This window comes from Phoca vitulina, unplaced genomic scaffold, assembly GCF_004348235.1.
Source record: "Phoca vitulina isolate PV1807 unplaced genomic scaffold, GSC_HSeal_1.0 scaffold36, whole genome shotgun sequence".
In the NCBI taxonomy this organism is placed as follows: Eukaryota; Metazoa; Chordata; class Mammalia; order Carnivora; family Phocidae; genus Phoca; species Phoca vitulina.
Genome location: NW_022589739.1, coordinates 4,101,573 through 4,118,818, shown reverse-complemented (window position 1 = coordinate 4,118,818; position 17,246 = coordinate 4,101,573). Strand labels below are relative to the sequence as shown.

The 17,246-nt window shown below is 37.4% G+C and overlaps 1 protein-coding gene across 2 annotated transcripts in view; it reads right to left on the bottom strand.

The window, feature by feature from the left end:
• Window positions 1–15,805, bottom strand: part of BTBD10 (BTB domain containing 10) — a 73,491-nt gene extending 57,686 nt beyond the window's left edge. Inside the window, exon 1 of one of the 2 annotated variants that reach the window (XM_032427299.1) lies at window positions 15,602–15,805. The gene's annotated coding sequence lies outside the window, so the exon portion shown is untranslated. The remainder of the gene's footprint in view (window positions 1–15,601) is intronic. The other variant, XM_032427300.1, reaches the window with a different exon arrangement.
• Window positions 15,806–17,246: the final 1,441 nt, after the last annotated feature.

Below are 17,246 nucleotides of genomic sequence, written 5' to 3'. Positions count from 1 at the left end.
TCAGAAAGATAGGGATATAGAACAGAACAGCCAAGGACAGCACAATTTAATTTTGGGGTGGGGGGGGCTGATGGAACTGTTCTGTATCTGGATTGTGGTGGTGGTAGTTATGCAACTGTATGCCTTTGTCAAAATTTTTAAAACCTGGGGGCACCTTGGGTGGCTCAGTCAGTTAAGCATCCAACTCTTGATACCAACTCAGGTCTTAATCTCAGGGTTGTGAGTTAAAGAAAAAAAAAAATTCATAAGACCTATACACCAGAGAATTTTACTGGATATAAATTTACAAAGAAATTTAGAAAGAAAAAAAACAAGTAGAGATGGTTAATACTTACAATTATCAAACATATTAGCATGACATATTTAAACCCATTTTTAATCAAAAAACGTAAATCATATTGCCCCCATTACCATCCCAAGGATACTTAATAGCTATCTTCCCACTGCCATAAGATACACATAAACTTTTGATAATGAAAACTGGTGGGAACTTTTCTACTTCTGCCACGATAGTAAGTGATTAAGACAAAAAGGTTTTGGAATCAGATACAACTAGTTGTATGACTTTGTATAAGCTTCTTAACCTCCAAGCCCTCAATTTCCTTAAATATGAAGAAAACAACACAGTTCTCATTACCATTATTTTATCTATTACCTATAACTGCCAATCAAATTGTTTTAAATAATAGATGGGTCAGGAAACCTTATATAACAACATAGTGCTGGGGACATTGCTGACTTTCTCTAGTAGACTACTGAATGCAGAATTTGCATAATATTTCATTAGCTCATTCATGACTTTCTATTTGCCTTTTAAGATCACAGAAGACAATGAGAATTCCTAGGTAGTTGCTCAACATTTATTGAGCACCTATAATGTGTTAGATGGTTGGAATAAAAAAGATGAATATGGTACCATATGGTTCCAAACAAACAAACTCAAAATAATCACAACATATGAGTAGGGGATGAATGATTAGGTATCGTATTTCTACTCATTTTGAATTTTCTTAATTTCTCCAGGGAACTGACCCTCCCTGTTCTACTTAACATCAAAAATACCTTAGAAAGGGGTGCCTGGGTGGTGCAGTCAGTCCAACGCCCAACTCTTGGTTTCGGCTCAGGTCATGATCTCGGGGCATGAGATCGAGCCTCATGTAGGGCTCCAAGCTGGGCATGAAGCCTACTTAAGATTCTCTCTCTCCCTCTCCCTCTGCCCCTCCCTCACTCTCTCTAAAAAACAAAACAAAAGAAACAAAAAAAACCCTTAGACTATTCAGGGTCATCAGAGCTATGTATTGACACAATTGCTGATAACAGTTTTAAGAACTAAATCAAAACCTTATGTCATTAAAGTACTTAAATGAAAACAATTATTTCATTGTTAGCTTAAAAGTAAATTTTAATGTATGGAAGAACCAATCATCCTAGTTTCTAACCTCTGCAAAAATTCCTTCAGTTATTTTTATCATAATATTCTTGCCGTAGCCAAGCTTAAAATTTTTATTTTTATTTATTTTTTTTTTCAAGCTTAAAATTTTTTAAATTTTCTCTCTTTTGGAGAGAAAAGCCTCCCTGCTACATAACAAATTACCACAAACCCAATGGCTTAAAGCAACACACACATATTTTCTCCGTTTCTGTTGTCAGGAATCTGGCATAGTTTAGCTTGGTCCTCTGCAAGGCCACAATGAAGGTGTCAACCATGACTAGATCTTCATATGGAGGCTCAACTAGAGAAAGATGCACTTCCAAGCTTACTGAGATTGTAACAATTCATTTCCTCACGGTTGTAGGATTCAAAACTAATGATGGAGAGATAGCAAACAAGCTAGCAAAATGGAGTTTTATGCAATGTAATTAGGGAGCATCTCATTACCTTTAATATATTCTTTTGGTTAAAAGGAAATCATGGGACGCCTGGGTGGCTCAGTCAGTTAAGCATCTGCCTTCGGCTCATCAAGTCCCGCATTGGGCTCCTTGCTCAGCAGGGAGTCTGTTTCTCTCTCTCCCTCCCCCTGCTTGTGCGCTCTCTCTCTCTCTCAATCTCTCGCTCTCTATCTCTCGCTCTCTCTCCCCCCGAAATAAACAAACAAATATATAAATAAATTCTTAAAAAAAGAAAATCACAAATTCTGCTCATGCTCTGCGGCAGGGGGTTACACAAAGGCATGAACACCAGCAGGCAGGGATGACAGGAACCACCTTAGAGTCTGTCTGCCATATTGTCCAATACATTCTATCTATGTATTACACTAATACCTTAAGATTCTGCTCAGCCCTTGTTCTAATTATACACACTACTATACTAACACACACATACACACAAGATGCATACATCTCTTTTCTCTCCTTGACTTCACAGATTTGTCACAGCAAAAACCTAGAATCAATCTAAATATTCATCAGAAACAATTGGTTAGGGGTGTCTGGGTGGCTCAGTCAGTTAAGTGTCCAACTCTTGGTTTTGGCTCAGGTCATGATCTCATGGGTGGGGAGATCGAGCCCCACACTCAGAGGGGAGTCTGCTTGAAGATTCTCTCCATCTGCCCCTCCTCACACTCTCTCTCTCAAAAAAAAAATAAATAAATAAATCTTAATAAAATTGGTTAAAAATCTGCACAATATCATGAAACCAGTAAAAATGAGATAAACAGATAGTACATACACTAATAAGGAAAATATTCCAAGATATATTGTTACACTAAAAAGCAAGGTACAAATGTGCATTATGTATTTCAATATTTTTTAAAACTATATACACAAACAGGACACCTGGCTGGCTCAGTCAGTAGAGCATACAACTCTTGATTTTGAGGCTGTGAGTTCAACCCCATGTTGGGCATAGAGCTTACTTTAAAAATAAATAATCACCCATGTGTGATCACCCATGTGTGCATGTTTTTAAAATGGCTATAAATACCACATAAAACTTAAGACCAGTTGCCTCTGCAGAAAGACTGGAATGAGAGACTTTTCATTGTATTCCTTACACTATTTGAATATAACACATGCTGTTTGCATAATGATAATATGGAGGGGGGAATCTACAATAAAGTATTTGGAGGAAGCAATGTTATAGAAATTTCTTCCCTGTTTAATTTTACTGCTTAAGTGTAGTTTTGTTTTTGGCTTCTTACTGCTTAAATATGGTCAATACATACTGTACAAGAGGAAAAATATGTTTTTCCTCTACCCTTCTAAGTTCTCAACTGGGACCTTTGTAACAAAAGACAGATTAACAGAAGAAAGGCATACAACTTATTTAATATAAGTTTTATATGACATGGGAGCCTTCATAAGGAAAGGAAAACCTGAAGAAATGATTAAATCTGAGTGTTCTTTTTTGTTTTTATTTGATGAAGAGTAGAAAGCCATGGAAAGATGTAACAGGACAGAGTATGAGCTAAGTGTAGCAAACTGAGGGAAACTTACTAGCAAGGCCTGTTCCTCAGATTCCTGTCTCTTCATCTTCAGAACTAAGGATGCTCCTTTCCCCAGGGTAAAGGGAGGACACCTCTCATAAGGGTTTTCTGACCTGCTTCGGGGGCAGGTCAGAAAGTCCATCCTGTCCAAGCTGTTTTCTCAAATTCCTTCAGCTTAAAGTATTCAATATGCCAAGGTGCCATATTTTCAGGTAGCATGTCCTAAACCCCATCATTATGTAGATGTTTCTGCTACATGTCTCCCATTAAACTGTAAGATCCTTGAGGACAAGAACAAATTCATATTTGTGTTCCCACAGCTTAGTACAACTTGTATATAAGCTTTTACAAAATGTTTCAATTAAATGAAGATGAAAGAAACTGAAGGACATTTAACACAATCTACTAGTAGAGTGAAAATACAAATTATGAAGATTTTTGGACAGTCTTTAACTTAGTTGCTTGTCTTAAAAAAGAATAGTATATAATTATATCCATGTTTCAATTATGGTAAACAGCATCAATCATGTGAATCCCACCCTCAAATGTGCAAAAATTATAACAGTTCAATTTCAAATGCCAATACTTGCTCTTAGGAAATATACACTAAGAAAGTTGGGTTAAAGGAGGGAAAGTGTAAGAAACATCCTTGAAAACATTTTAAATAATATTATCAAATGACCCGTAAGTTTCCCCAAGATATTCCTCAAAGCTGCCTATCAATTTCACAGAAGCCTTTCAAGTGTCAAGGCTTGTCCTTTTCTGATTGGCTGAGGTAAAAGTAAGGCAAGTAAATAAAGTTGAGAACTTTATTCAGGATATTTTTATACTAGATTATATGTGACTAAATTTTGTGTAACTAGTTCCATGATATCAAATTTAATTGATTTATGTTTTCATTCAAAATCTATTCATTAATGGGGCGCTTCTGTGGCTCAGTCCTTAAGCGTCTGCCTTCGGCTCAGGTCATGATCCCTGGGTCCTGGGATCGAACCCGCATCAGGCTCCCTGCTCCGCAGGAAGCCTGCTTCTCCCTCTCCCACTCCCCCTGCTTGTGTTCCCTCTCTCGCCGCCTCTCTCTCTCTGTCAAATAAACAAATAAAATCTTAAAAAAAAAAAAAAATCTATTCATTAAGTACTTAGCACCTCTTCAGGCATTTTGCTAACTGCTAGAGATACTCACAGATTTAATAAAATTGCATGGAACTCCCATTAAAAGTAGGGAACTTTGTCTTTCCTTAAAGGGCTTCCTTATCTAATCCCACCAAAATCTGACTTCCAAAGTCAACTCATATTCAGCCCTTGATCTTCCAGAGGTGACCCGGAGATAAAATCTCTGAGATAACTTTATAGAATTTCTATTCAAATTTTGCTGACTTCTTATTCAAGGCATTAACACTTCAAGAAATGTTTCATTTTTTTGTTTTATCCTGTCTTAAACAGATCAATAAATGTTTGAAAATCTTTCCATATGTTACCCATTTTCTAATTACCTGCATTACATGGATAGCACTGTAAAGAATTAGATGCTGTTTACAGTATTAAATTCTTAAAACTCACTAAAAGACACGATTTTTTTATATTCTAAAAAAAATCTTAAGTTTTGTTTTCTGTGCGTACGTTCCTTTTTCCTTTTCTTCTATGACCAAATTTTGCCTTCAAAACTGGAAGCATCTTAATTGAAACACATCACCTTGAGATAAAATTTAATATAAGGCAAATGTCCAATAAGTTGATGAAGTGCCTAAAACAAAGGAGATTACATTCAACTCCTAAGAACCAGCATCCTTTAAACAAAGTCAGACTCTTAAACAATGTTTTCTTTTTTCCTCCATTACCCCTTAAACAGAATTTTATTTTATTTTATTTTTAAAGATTTTATTTATTTATTTGACAGAGAGAGACACAGAGAGAGAGGGAACACAAGCAGGGGGAGTGGGAGAGGGAGAAGCAGGCTTCCCGCTGAGCAGGGAGCCCGATGCGATGCGGGGCTTGATTCCAGGACCCTGGGATCATGACCTGAGCCGAAGGCAGACGCTTAACAGACTGAGCCACCCAGGCGCCCCTTAAACAGAATTTTAAACAGTGTTTTCTTCTTTTTTACTCTGTGAGGCTTTTAAAATAAGTTACATATTTTCTTTATATAACCTTTATTATGCTGTTCCATTTTGCCCTGTTCATTATTCCCATAACCTTCTATTCCTTTCAGATTTTTGCTTGCTTATCTGCCATCAATTCAATAGGCCAGAAAAGACCCTAAGTATGATTCAAGTTCTAGACTACAGTGCTATCCAACAGAACTTTGCATTATAATGAAAATGTTTTATTTTTGCACTGTCTGAAAAGTAGCCATTAGCCATATGTGGTTACTAAGCACTTAGAATGTACAACAGCTGAGGAAATTTTTAATTTTCCATTTTAATTAATCTAAATTTAAAGAGCAGTATGTAGCTAGTTAACTACCATATATGCCAGCACAGTTGGAAGCTGAATATCAGCGCCTCCCCCCGCCAAAAAAGTTATTTTCCTCTAAATGGAATCTTTTATTAGATTAAGGAATCTAAAATTTGCCTTGAGACAAAATACCTGCACACACATACACACACACTATTTATCTTTGTGTCTAATATTACAGGTAGTGTTCAACTTTAATAAAATAAAAATTATTTTCTTATATTCAGAGATCATTAAGGCTTATTTCAAAAACTAAAAGTTGGTTGTACTTGTATATGAATAGACAAACCAACAGAAGAGAAGAGAAGGTTCATAAATAAATCCCTAAAACATAAGAAAATTTGATATATGATAAAGAAGTAGTTTCTCGAATCACTTGAGGAAAAGACAGACACTAATAAGTGGTATCGGGACAAATGGATAAACAAACATTTGTGAAAACATAAAACTGAATCCACACCTCACAAATACTAGGATAAACTCCAAAAAAATCAGCTATCTAAATGTAAAAGTTGAAATCATACAGTATTGCAAAAAACAGCAGAAATAACAAAACTTACTTTTTACTATATAAAGAACTCTTTAAAAAGACAGAGAAAAAAAAAAAAAACATAAGCTCCCCTCTCCAAAATAGAGGATTCACAAAAGACGTGGGAAATTCTCAGAAAAATAAAGGCAAATGGCCTTAAATCTATGAATGTTCAACCTAACTCATAAAAGAAATGCAAGATAACGCTTCCAATTTTGACCATTGGGGAGAACCAGATATTCTCTGCATTCTCATACACTGCTAATGAAAAATAATGATATAACCCCCACGGGGAGTAATTTTGTAATATCTAAATTATACAAATGTTTACCAGCCCCACTTGTAAGAATCTATCCTGAAGATACAACTCCATAAATACTAATCAAAATATTCAAAATATATTCACTGTGGCCTTATTTGTAATGGCAAAAGACTAAAAACAGTCTGAATGTGCATCCGCAAAGGCTAAATGAATAAAATGTGGTACATCTACACAATGAAATACTAAACATATATAAAAAAGAATAAGGGGGGGCGCCTGGGTGGCTCAGTCGTTAAGTGTCTGCCTTCAGCTCAGGTCATGATCCCAGGGTCCTGGGATCAAGCCCCGCATCGGGCTCCCTGCTTCTCCCTCTCCCACTCCCCCTGCTTGTGTTCCCTCTCTCGCTGTGTCTCTCTCTGTCAAATAAATAAATAAAATCTTTAAAAAATAAAAAAATTTTAAAAAATAAATAAAAATAAAAAAGAATAAGGGAGAGGCACCTGAGTGGCTCAGTCTGTTAAGCATCTGGCTCTTAATCTTGGCTCAGGTCATGGTCTCAGGGTCATGAAAGTGAGCCCTGCTTCAGGCTCCAAGCTGGGCGTGAAGCCTGCTTAAGATTCTCTCTCTCCCTCTCCCACTGCCGGGGCCCTCCCCCCTCACTGGTGCACGCTATCTCTAAAAAAACAAAACAAAACAAATATGGGAGATTCCCATGTGCTATTATGGATTAATATCCAAGATATATTGTTAAGTGGGGGAAAAAAACGAGTGAAGAATAAGTAGTACACGGTTTGTTACCTTTTGTGAATAAATATAAATATATATACACACATAAATACGAATATATTTGTTTATTTTTGCAAGAATAATTCTAGAAGGATAACCAAGACACTAATAGAAATGGTTATCTACAGGGAATGGGGTGAAACCAATACAGATGTAAGCAAAACTTTTGAGTATTCTTTTTATATAGTTTTGATATTTGAACCATGTATTTATATATTCTAAATAAATAATTAAAAGGCCTACTACTACCATGTTCTAAAATGCACCATTTAATGTTTCTTTGGCTTTATTTAAATAAATGGTAGATGTCCATTATAAATGTAATTGCAGATTTAGTAGCAATAAAAAGAATTGCCATGTCACTCAAATTCATTCACCTCTTATTAAATACCTCCATCTAGAATAGTAAGTAATAACCAAGACATATCAAAATGGGTTCTTGAAAGAAAAAGGCAAAGCCATCCTCCTTGGGGAAGTTTACCAGACCGGTGGTAGATTAAATATGTTTCAGCATTAAGTGAACTCTAGCAAAATATCTAGTGAGATTTTTCAAGTAGGATTGAGGCACAGGGTCTTCTAGATGCACCTAATTCAGGGAACCTTGGATAAAAAGTTGGATTTTCATATATATTATCTATGCTAATCCACATATCAATCCTCTAAGACACAAGAGATGTCTTTTTAAAAAATTGAGAAATTGGCTTAGACTTAAAGGGATTATGTTATTTACCTAACGTCATATAGCGAATAAATAAACCAAGACATAGATACACATCTCTGTAGTCAAAATCAGTGTTTTTTCCACCATACTATACAGTCTCTCAAATTTAATATATAACCCATCAAAATGCTATACCCAGAAAATAAAAGTTAGTGGTAGCATTTCAAATCACTAAGAGAAAGATAGCTGGGTTATAGACAGATTCAAGGTTAGATAGGTTCTAAAAAAATTATTTGAGAAGATCCTTTCCTTCTTCATGTTTTATCTCTCCCAAATTCCACATTAAAAACTTCACAGTACAACATAAAACCATAAAAAAAAAATCAGGGAGAAAATATAAGTGAATAATTATCTGACTCTCAGAATAAGGAAGGAATTTCTAAGCCTCAAATCAAAGAAAAACACCATCAAGATAGACTGCTAGTCTGAGAAACAGGAATGTGCTGCCAGCCAATTTATGCTAACATTCTCAACAAAAACTGGTGAAAACTTCATTAGAGATCAGAATTAGGACTGTACACAGGCTTCAAGAAGCATTAGGTTAGACCACATAAAAATTCAAATAAATAAAATAGAAATGAAAACCTATAAGAAGTTTTACAATACAAAATAAAGAATTAAAATCTTAAATATATAAGAATATTTATATATCCATATTAAAATACCTCAACACTATGGGCAAAGTTCATGAACTAGCAATTTATTAAAAAAAAAAATATGAGTGGCCAAAAAAGGTGAAAAGCAGAAATATTCAACCTCAGTAGTAATATAAGAAACCCAAGTTAAATCTGAGATGTTTAACCTATCAAAGTGTCAAAGGTTTGTTGATTGGTTGGTTTTAATGACAACCAGTGATGGCTAAAGTATAGAGAAAATGACTACTCAAGTTCGTGGGAATATAAATTGTAAAACTTGCAGGGTATCATACATTTTGGCACAAGAACCCCTATTTTTAACTTATCCTAAAAAATATGTTCATCAAAGCATTTCTGATGATAGAAGGGGAGTAAAAAGAGTAAAGAAATGTTAATTTTTAAATCTATGTATCTGTTCTATCATTCAAATTTTCTTTTACTTTCTCAAAATAAAAATTTGAAGTCACTACAATACAGAATGATCCCAATTTTGGGAGGGGGGGGGAATGGAAGCAATTATCATTGGGCCATAGGATTACAGCGTCATTTTTTTCTTCCTTGCTCTTTGCTTAATGTCCCAAATTGCATGCAATGCATTATACTTTTATAGTCACAAAGAAATTACTCCAAAAAATATATTTTTAGAAGTAATTTTCAAAGTATTCTTACAATTTCAAAACCAACAAGTATTTAAGACTGCTGTTAAATAATATCATTCACTGATTGATGAATGATAAACGAAAGCAATGATCAAAGATGTCACAACACTTTTCTTCTAAAATATGACTTTCTCCCTTAATGTTTTGAGTTCAATTAACAGTTGCATATATATATATACATGAATATAAATAATGTATATATACTGTCTTACCAGTAAGATATATACTACATAAACAAAAAAATGGTAATGAAAAAGGTATTATTTTAAATATATATAAATGGAAGTTCTATTTATTCCTTCAAATGGCACAACAAATAAGTTTTCCATACACTCCCAGAAGTACATACAGCCCATTAGGGAGATAACTGAAATAAACCACTCAGAATCAGGAGACCTGTAGATCTATATTCTATTTTCAGCTTCCCTACTACCAGCCAGTAACTTCTATCAAAATCAGGTAAGAGGGTTTAATCTGCTCTTCCAAAAATTAGAGTATTAATGATTTAAAGTACTTTGTGTATTATGGTTTTATAATTCCACTACTTTCTAATAACTTGACATTCTTTTTCAAAAAAGAAACTCAGGCAATTTGGAATACTCAGTAAGAAGGAAACAATAGTGCCCCACAGTTACCACCTTACAGGAACTTTTTAAAAAATTTTTTTATTGTTATGTTAATCACCATACATTACATCATTAGTTTTTGATGTAGTGTTCCATGATTCATTGTTTGTGCATAACACCCAGTGCTCCATGCAGAATGTGCCCTCTTTAATACCCATCACCAGGCTAACCCATCCTCCCACCCCCCTCCCCTCTAGAACCCTCAGTTTGTTTTTCAGAGTCCATCGTCTCTCATGGCTCGTCTCCCCCTCCGATTTCCCCCTTCATTCTTCCCCTCCTGCTATCTTCTTCTTCTTTTTTTTTTTTCTTAACATATATTGCATTATTTTTATAGGAACTTCTTTAAGAAAACTCTAACAAATGAGGAACCAAAAGGACAAAGCAGATTGTGTTTGCTCTCTAGATGTGAGAAAAATCAAATTCAATCTTGCATTCCATAAAGCACACTGCCCTGAATGAAATAATTACCTTTAAAATAATACAGCACTATTTGTATGACCACTCAAGAATAAGAAAATTATAAAAATATTTTGTTGCATAATTTTGCACCTGAAATCTCAGATTCACATCCTGAGGTATGTGAACTTTAAAACTTATTTTTAAGGTGAGATTTAATGTAATCTACAAATAGTAAACATAGGATAATTTCCTACTCACCTGCTATAACAGTAACAGTCAAAGAAACAAAAGGGAAACAATCCAAGTAAAAATAATTTTATATTTAGAAGTAAATAACAGTATCCCAATAGACGATTTTTAAAATGCGAAACCATCTCTCCAATGTATTCTCCCTTCCCTTTTTGCTACTATTCTACCTGGCATTCAAATTACATAGAATACCAGCTATCAGTCAATGGATGCCAACATGAAAAGCAAGAAAAAGAGCTTTCTATTGTTCAATGTTGACTAGAATAAAGAAAAAGAAAAAAACATTTCTAATTCCTAGTGGAAGTGTCATATGGCAAGGCTGTAAGTAGCCATTTGAACTTGTTTCCCTCCAAAAGAGATAGCTGGATGTAAAAGTAAATTTATCTGATGGGTATGTTTCAAGATCATTGGCTATTTTCTGAGCATAAACACAGAACAAAGTGCTAATAAGTGATATTCACTTTACTATTTACATAGCACTTTTACATATTTTATTTTATTTCACTCTCAAACTCATGACAATTGTGCTCTCTCTCCATTTTTCATGTAAGAAAACAAAGGTTCATAGAGGTTAAGTAACCTCACAGAGCTAACATTTGGCTTTAAATCCAGATCTAAATGATCCCAAATAGGGTATTACAAGCAGAGAAGTACGTTTACAATTTAAAATGACCTCAGAAAAGTGTTATTTATACTTTCTAATCAAGTACTTCAGTGATTCACTATGAGACTCATCCCCATCCAAATACTAAATGTTAATTTCAATTTGTGACCAAAAATATTAATAAATAATTCATTTCAACTATAAAGACAAAAATAAGTGCCAGATATTTTACATTTTCAAACAGAAAAATATAAACTAGTAATTAAGAGCAAAGAAAGATGCTTTGACAGGCAAAGATATCTTTTAGCATTTTACTGATCTTTAGCAATCTACATAAGGTCACGTATTCCACATAAAATCTTTCTTCTTTTATGATCAAGTCCATGCTGTTTCTAGTACTCAGCTCACTGTACTGCCATCACCTACGACTAACATCTACTAACCTCTTAAACCTCTCCCAGGGAGGATCTCTGAATTCTGATTGCCTTCCATCTCTGTGCTCTAGATTGCTACCTGCTTAGCAAGACGTGTGTTTCAAGGATGCCAAAGTAAACCAGAGCAAGCCATAGGAGGAGAAATGTAACATCAGCTTGAACCCTAGCAAACATTCTATCCAAAAGAAGAAAAAAAAAATCTTAAATAATTCTTCCTCCATTAATGAACACCAGAAGTATCTCCTCCTTACTGTGGGTTCATAACCAAGCAAAGAAACAAAACACAGGAGTCAAACAAATAAAGATAAAAATACAGCTAAAACCAGTGGCCAAAAAAGCTTCCTATTACTTCAAACGTAAATTAAACTTACTTAGATTTGTAGATATTCCATTTCCTTTTCCCTCATAGGGCCCAGCCTGCTCAGATAAATCTACCATACAGACAAATAGAAAATGTATATCCTAAGAACTTGGAGTTCCAAAAACAGAACCAGAAAGCACTGAGCAAAAACACACTCAATCCCTTCTCACTTCACCTAATGCTTTCTTGGAAAGGCACTTGGGGGTAAAAAAAAAAGGGGGGGGGAGGGGCTACTTCAAAGAGTAACTTTACAAGTCATGGTAGAAACATGGGGATGGAAAAATGATGTTTCCCCCTTCAACAAACATAATCTCCACAAGTATACAACAGATTCTTCAGAATCATTTTAAAACTCTCAAACAGCAACACCTCACAAACATAATTCATATCTCCTGTTTCACTTCCTATACTATAGAGAGGAGGAGGGATTGGATGAAGAGATAATAGACTAGTTTGACCTGAGAAGACTGGGTTAAAAGGAAGAAAATCAAGTCTGCAAACTACCCATGAGGTCCTCATGAAAAACCAATATTCTCTGTAGTCTTTGTATGAGTTATGGTAAATTTAGCTGTAAAAGGTAGAGCTCTTTGTAAAATTGCACAGTACATGAAAGGGTACTTCACCATTTTATCTTCCTTTTCAAAACTCTCTCCCTCACCTAGCCTCCTCTCTCACCCTCATCCCCTGCAAAGACTCCCCCACCTTGCCTTCAATATGCCTAAGGTCCACTTCTTTCTTGGTCTGACCTCTAAACTTCCATTCCCCTCAGTCCAACTAAATATGAATCAGATTATGTGATTAAAGTATTTCCCACTAATGGGTAAATGTGCTTTAATCCACGGGATTCAATTCTACAAATATCACTAAGCTCTATGTGTAATGCACTGTGTTTAGTCCAAATAACTATTCTTACAAGAAAAACTAGTTAACTCAAATCAATTTTTTAATGTACAATGTAAAGAAGAGGAACATGAGTCTTCACATCACACTCTCCCCATCCCATTTCTTTCTATCTCTATACACCTTCCCCTCACCCCATCTGCCAGGAACAGAACCCAAGAAACTAATATTGCTTCCAGTAAAAGTCAATGACTGGGAAGACAATGTGGGATGGCAGAGCAACCAATAAACATTCAAAACTACAGATGACTTATAGAGGGTCTCCTGAATTTAATTTCACGTATGAATTGCAAGTACAGTAAGGGGCCTCTTGGTGAATCAATTTCCTTACAAGATACCTATAAATTAGCTTTGCTCAGAACCCTTAGTTATTAAACCATAAATACTGAGAAGTTTCTTCTTTGGTTGTTTCCATAGTTAAAACATTAAAAAAGTACCAATTCCATTTGCCATACTATACTTCAAGACTGTTAAATTTGGCTATTAAACTTATCTACTGTTTTCAATTTGACATTTTTCTCAAATCCTCCTAGGTTTGAAATTCCAAACTAATTGGCATATTTGCTTTAAATCTTTTTTTTTTTTTTTCAGTTGTAAAATTTATTCATTCTGACCTGTAACAGAGGTCCAAAACTGGAAAGCAGGATACAACTACTGATAGACTTGGGTTTGGTTGGGCCACATTAAGTTATTTTTAATTGTTTTAAGTAGTTGTCAATATTTTTAACAATCAAGAGACTACAAGTAAAAATCTAGATTTCCTGTGTTCTATTAAGAAGGCTGAAAATTTAGCCAAGGAACCATGACTTAAAAAAAAAAAAAAAGGAAGAAGGCTGAAAACTAGGCCCACATTCATGTATGGCACTAATCAGGTGGACGTGATAACCGGATGTCCCTCTAAGATAAAGCATAAACTCTCTAGTGCAGTTCACTCATTTTCATCTGCCTAGTACCTGAAGGCATGTGAATTTGCTATTCATAACATATTCCTATGAAAGGTGCATATTTTCCAGCTCACTCTCACACTTCACCACGTCACCTAAACGTAAAAAACCACAAAGCAGATCTTGCTGGTTTGCAACTCAATAATAAAAATTTTTCACAAGGCTTAGAAGAAAGGGTAAGAAAGAAAAAAATTCAGACTGGTGAAGGGTGACATAAAGGTAAAAAGCCAATCTGAAAGCTTTTCTGGGAGTGAGGAAAAAAAAAGGTGAAAAAAACTGAAAAACACTGAGACACTAAAAACCTTCCTGATCGAGCACTATGTTAACTCCATGGTTCCTTACCACACTCCATGCTTCAGATTCTCCCCTCTTAACTTTCTCTTTATATATAACAATAGTAGATAGGTCAAACTCTGAGAAATTTTGGGAAATTTATAAAACATATTTACACCTTCAAAAATAATTCTCACGCACTTTTTAGGTCTTAATCACCATCAAGTCCTTTCCCAAGTATTTTCTACCGCTTTCCACTTTACATTCAAATGACAACTGCAGTCCTAATTTTTCAAGGCTTGGACTTCAGTCCTGGACCGTGTCTCCAGCACAGAAACTTTTTTTTGGTCCTTATGGTTGCATTCTCCATTAGACCTCTTATTCCAATCTCTACAGTCTATTTCATTCAAAATTTATCTTTAATCCCCTTTCTAAAAATTCTTGGTTAAATTTGTGTGGGGGGAGTGGGGAATGCCTAATTGTCCAAATAAAATCAATATACTGGGTTGTTTCACTGAGATTAATTTAAACAAAAAGCATGAAGACTCTTAAAGATTAAGAAATTTTAAATTAATTTTTATATGCTAAGTGCACCAAGAGACAAGTGAGGCTCTAGCTTTAGCAAGTGTGGATTAGTGACTTTCATCATGGACTCTAAATACTGACAACTACTGTACGAAACCTACGAGACCCAAGGATGGTCTCCTTGCCCCCACACTAACAAATTACCAAATGATGTCTCGTCTCCCCGCACCCCGTTAACGAAGAAAAAGGGTGTTAGGGGATTTGCATCTGAAGAAGAAAAAAACAGGCAGCTTTTCTGTGCAGGTTTTGGAAAACAAAGCTTTACCATACGTGATACTGTTACAGCATAAAACCACGCAGCACATGACTGGAGTCTCACTCCTCTTCACCCAAAGGGAGACTACCTGCTACTCTATCCCCTATTGTGATGCGCCCTCCTGAGGATGTCGCTACGTTAGCCCAGCGGTGACAGAAAAAGGGGCGGGGCACGGGGTAGCTCAGCCCTGGGAAGGAGGGATGAGGAGGGTATCGCCTTCATCCCCGAGGAAAGGCCTCGGGACTCCCAACCCAAAAACAGCATCCAGAAAACCCAAGTCCCACCCCTGCCTCTCCGAATCGGGTGCCGGCTGCCGGAGCCCAGAACCCCACCCACCGTCTCCTAGCAGGGTCTGGGACGTGCGCCCAGACCACCACCACAGCAGCCCGGCGCTCAAGCCCAGATTCGCCCTCCGCCCCCTTCCTCCTTCGCCCAGCCAAGCCCAGCCTCCGGCGCCGCCCCCACCGAGCTCCCTAGCTGAGACCAGTCACCCTCGAACCTGCAGTCCCTCTTGAGTGTCCACGGAGGGCCTAGGCAAAGGCGGGGGCAAGGGACACCTCCGCTTCCTCCTCAATTGGATCCCTCCGGAGGTGTCTGTGGCGGCGCCCACTCAAGCGGCTGCGGCTGGCAGAGCCGCCCGGGCAGGTTACAGGCCGGCTCTTAAGCTTCTTCTCGCGAGAGCCCGGAGTCCGAAGAGGCGAGGCTAGCCGTATTCTCGCGAGAATGGCGGCTAGACGCCCGGGAGTGGGCGGGGCGCTAAGGGTGTGGGCAATTGAGGGAGCGGCAGCTTGGGGTGGGCTTTGTGCCTGGGGGTTCGAGTCTCAGAGTGTCGGGCGCCTACTCCCACAGACGTTAGCCTGGGGTTGAAGGCGATCCTGAAGTCTGAGTGGCTGCGAGCAGAGTTACCCTCAAACCTTTGAGTCCCACGTTTTTCCTTCGACTTCCTGTCACCGTTAGAAAAAAACGGACAGCGTCTCCAGCCCAGAGTTAGAGAAATAGCTCTGGGACCCTGAGTGCTCAGGGAAAAGGTTTCCCTCAATTGAGCAAACTCCGAAATCGCCACTGCGGGCTCAGCTGGCGGGTATTAACCCACCTGGATCCGTGAAAGGCAGTCGTCCGGAGGCCGGGTGTCCGCGGCTGTTTGTTTTTAAAAGCTGGCTTGGCGGGAACCGGGGTGCCAGCTGAAACTCCAGCAGTTGGGCCGCCTAGCCCACGTCGAGAGGAACCTGGGTCGCATGTTGCTCCTGTGGGCAGAAGGTCGCCAATTAACAGAGTTTCAGTCATCCAACTTCACTGAGCCTACCATGTGTCAAACGCTGGACGATCCACCCGGGGTGGGGGGGGGGGGGGGGGGGGGGGAATAAGAGGCGGTCTCCGCTCTCCAAGCTCACACCGTGGGGGCGAGACCAGCCCGAAAATGTAAACCCACTATACTCATAAAAACCGGGTGGCTCGCAGTGAACTGCAGGAGCAGAGAGGGAGCTCTGCGTGCCATGTTGAGGAAAGCCTCCACCAGCGGGTGACATTTGAGTTGAATCTAGGATGAGTAAGAGTTCCCCAGTTTTGGGAAGAGTAGGAGGGGCGTTGCAAGCAGAGGACGCAGAGAGGAAGAGGACCTGGTTTGAGTAATTTGGTATGAAAACAGATCTTGCGGAAAGAACTTTGTTGAAAAACTTGTAATCATTGTTTATTTCGGAAGAGAAAAAAACTCTCAGTCTCCCGCATGTGATAACCGAAGTGTTTTCCAAACCCAGGTTTATGCTAAGGAGATGAGTTTTGCTCTACAGTACAGGATAGTGACTATCTTCTTCCTCGTCTAAGTACACTCACGTATCAGAGACGTAAGGGAAACAGAGGTTATTATCATAGTATGCCAAATTATTATTGCCAACATTCTGCTAAATTGGAAATTCCCAATAATCTTTGCGGATTTCTAAGAAGAGTGATCTAACAGAATTTTTGTAATACAAGGACTCTCAGGGAGAAACTTCAGAAAAATCCTCAGGCAACAAAACAACAAAAACTTCACCAATCTTGATTTATTGTCAAAATTTTCTTCTGTAAGCTAAAATCAAATGAGGTAATTCTATAGTCCAAGGTAGGTTTAGAGAGGTCTGTCAAACAGTAATCATTTCCCTATAGCA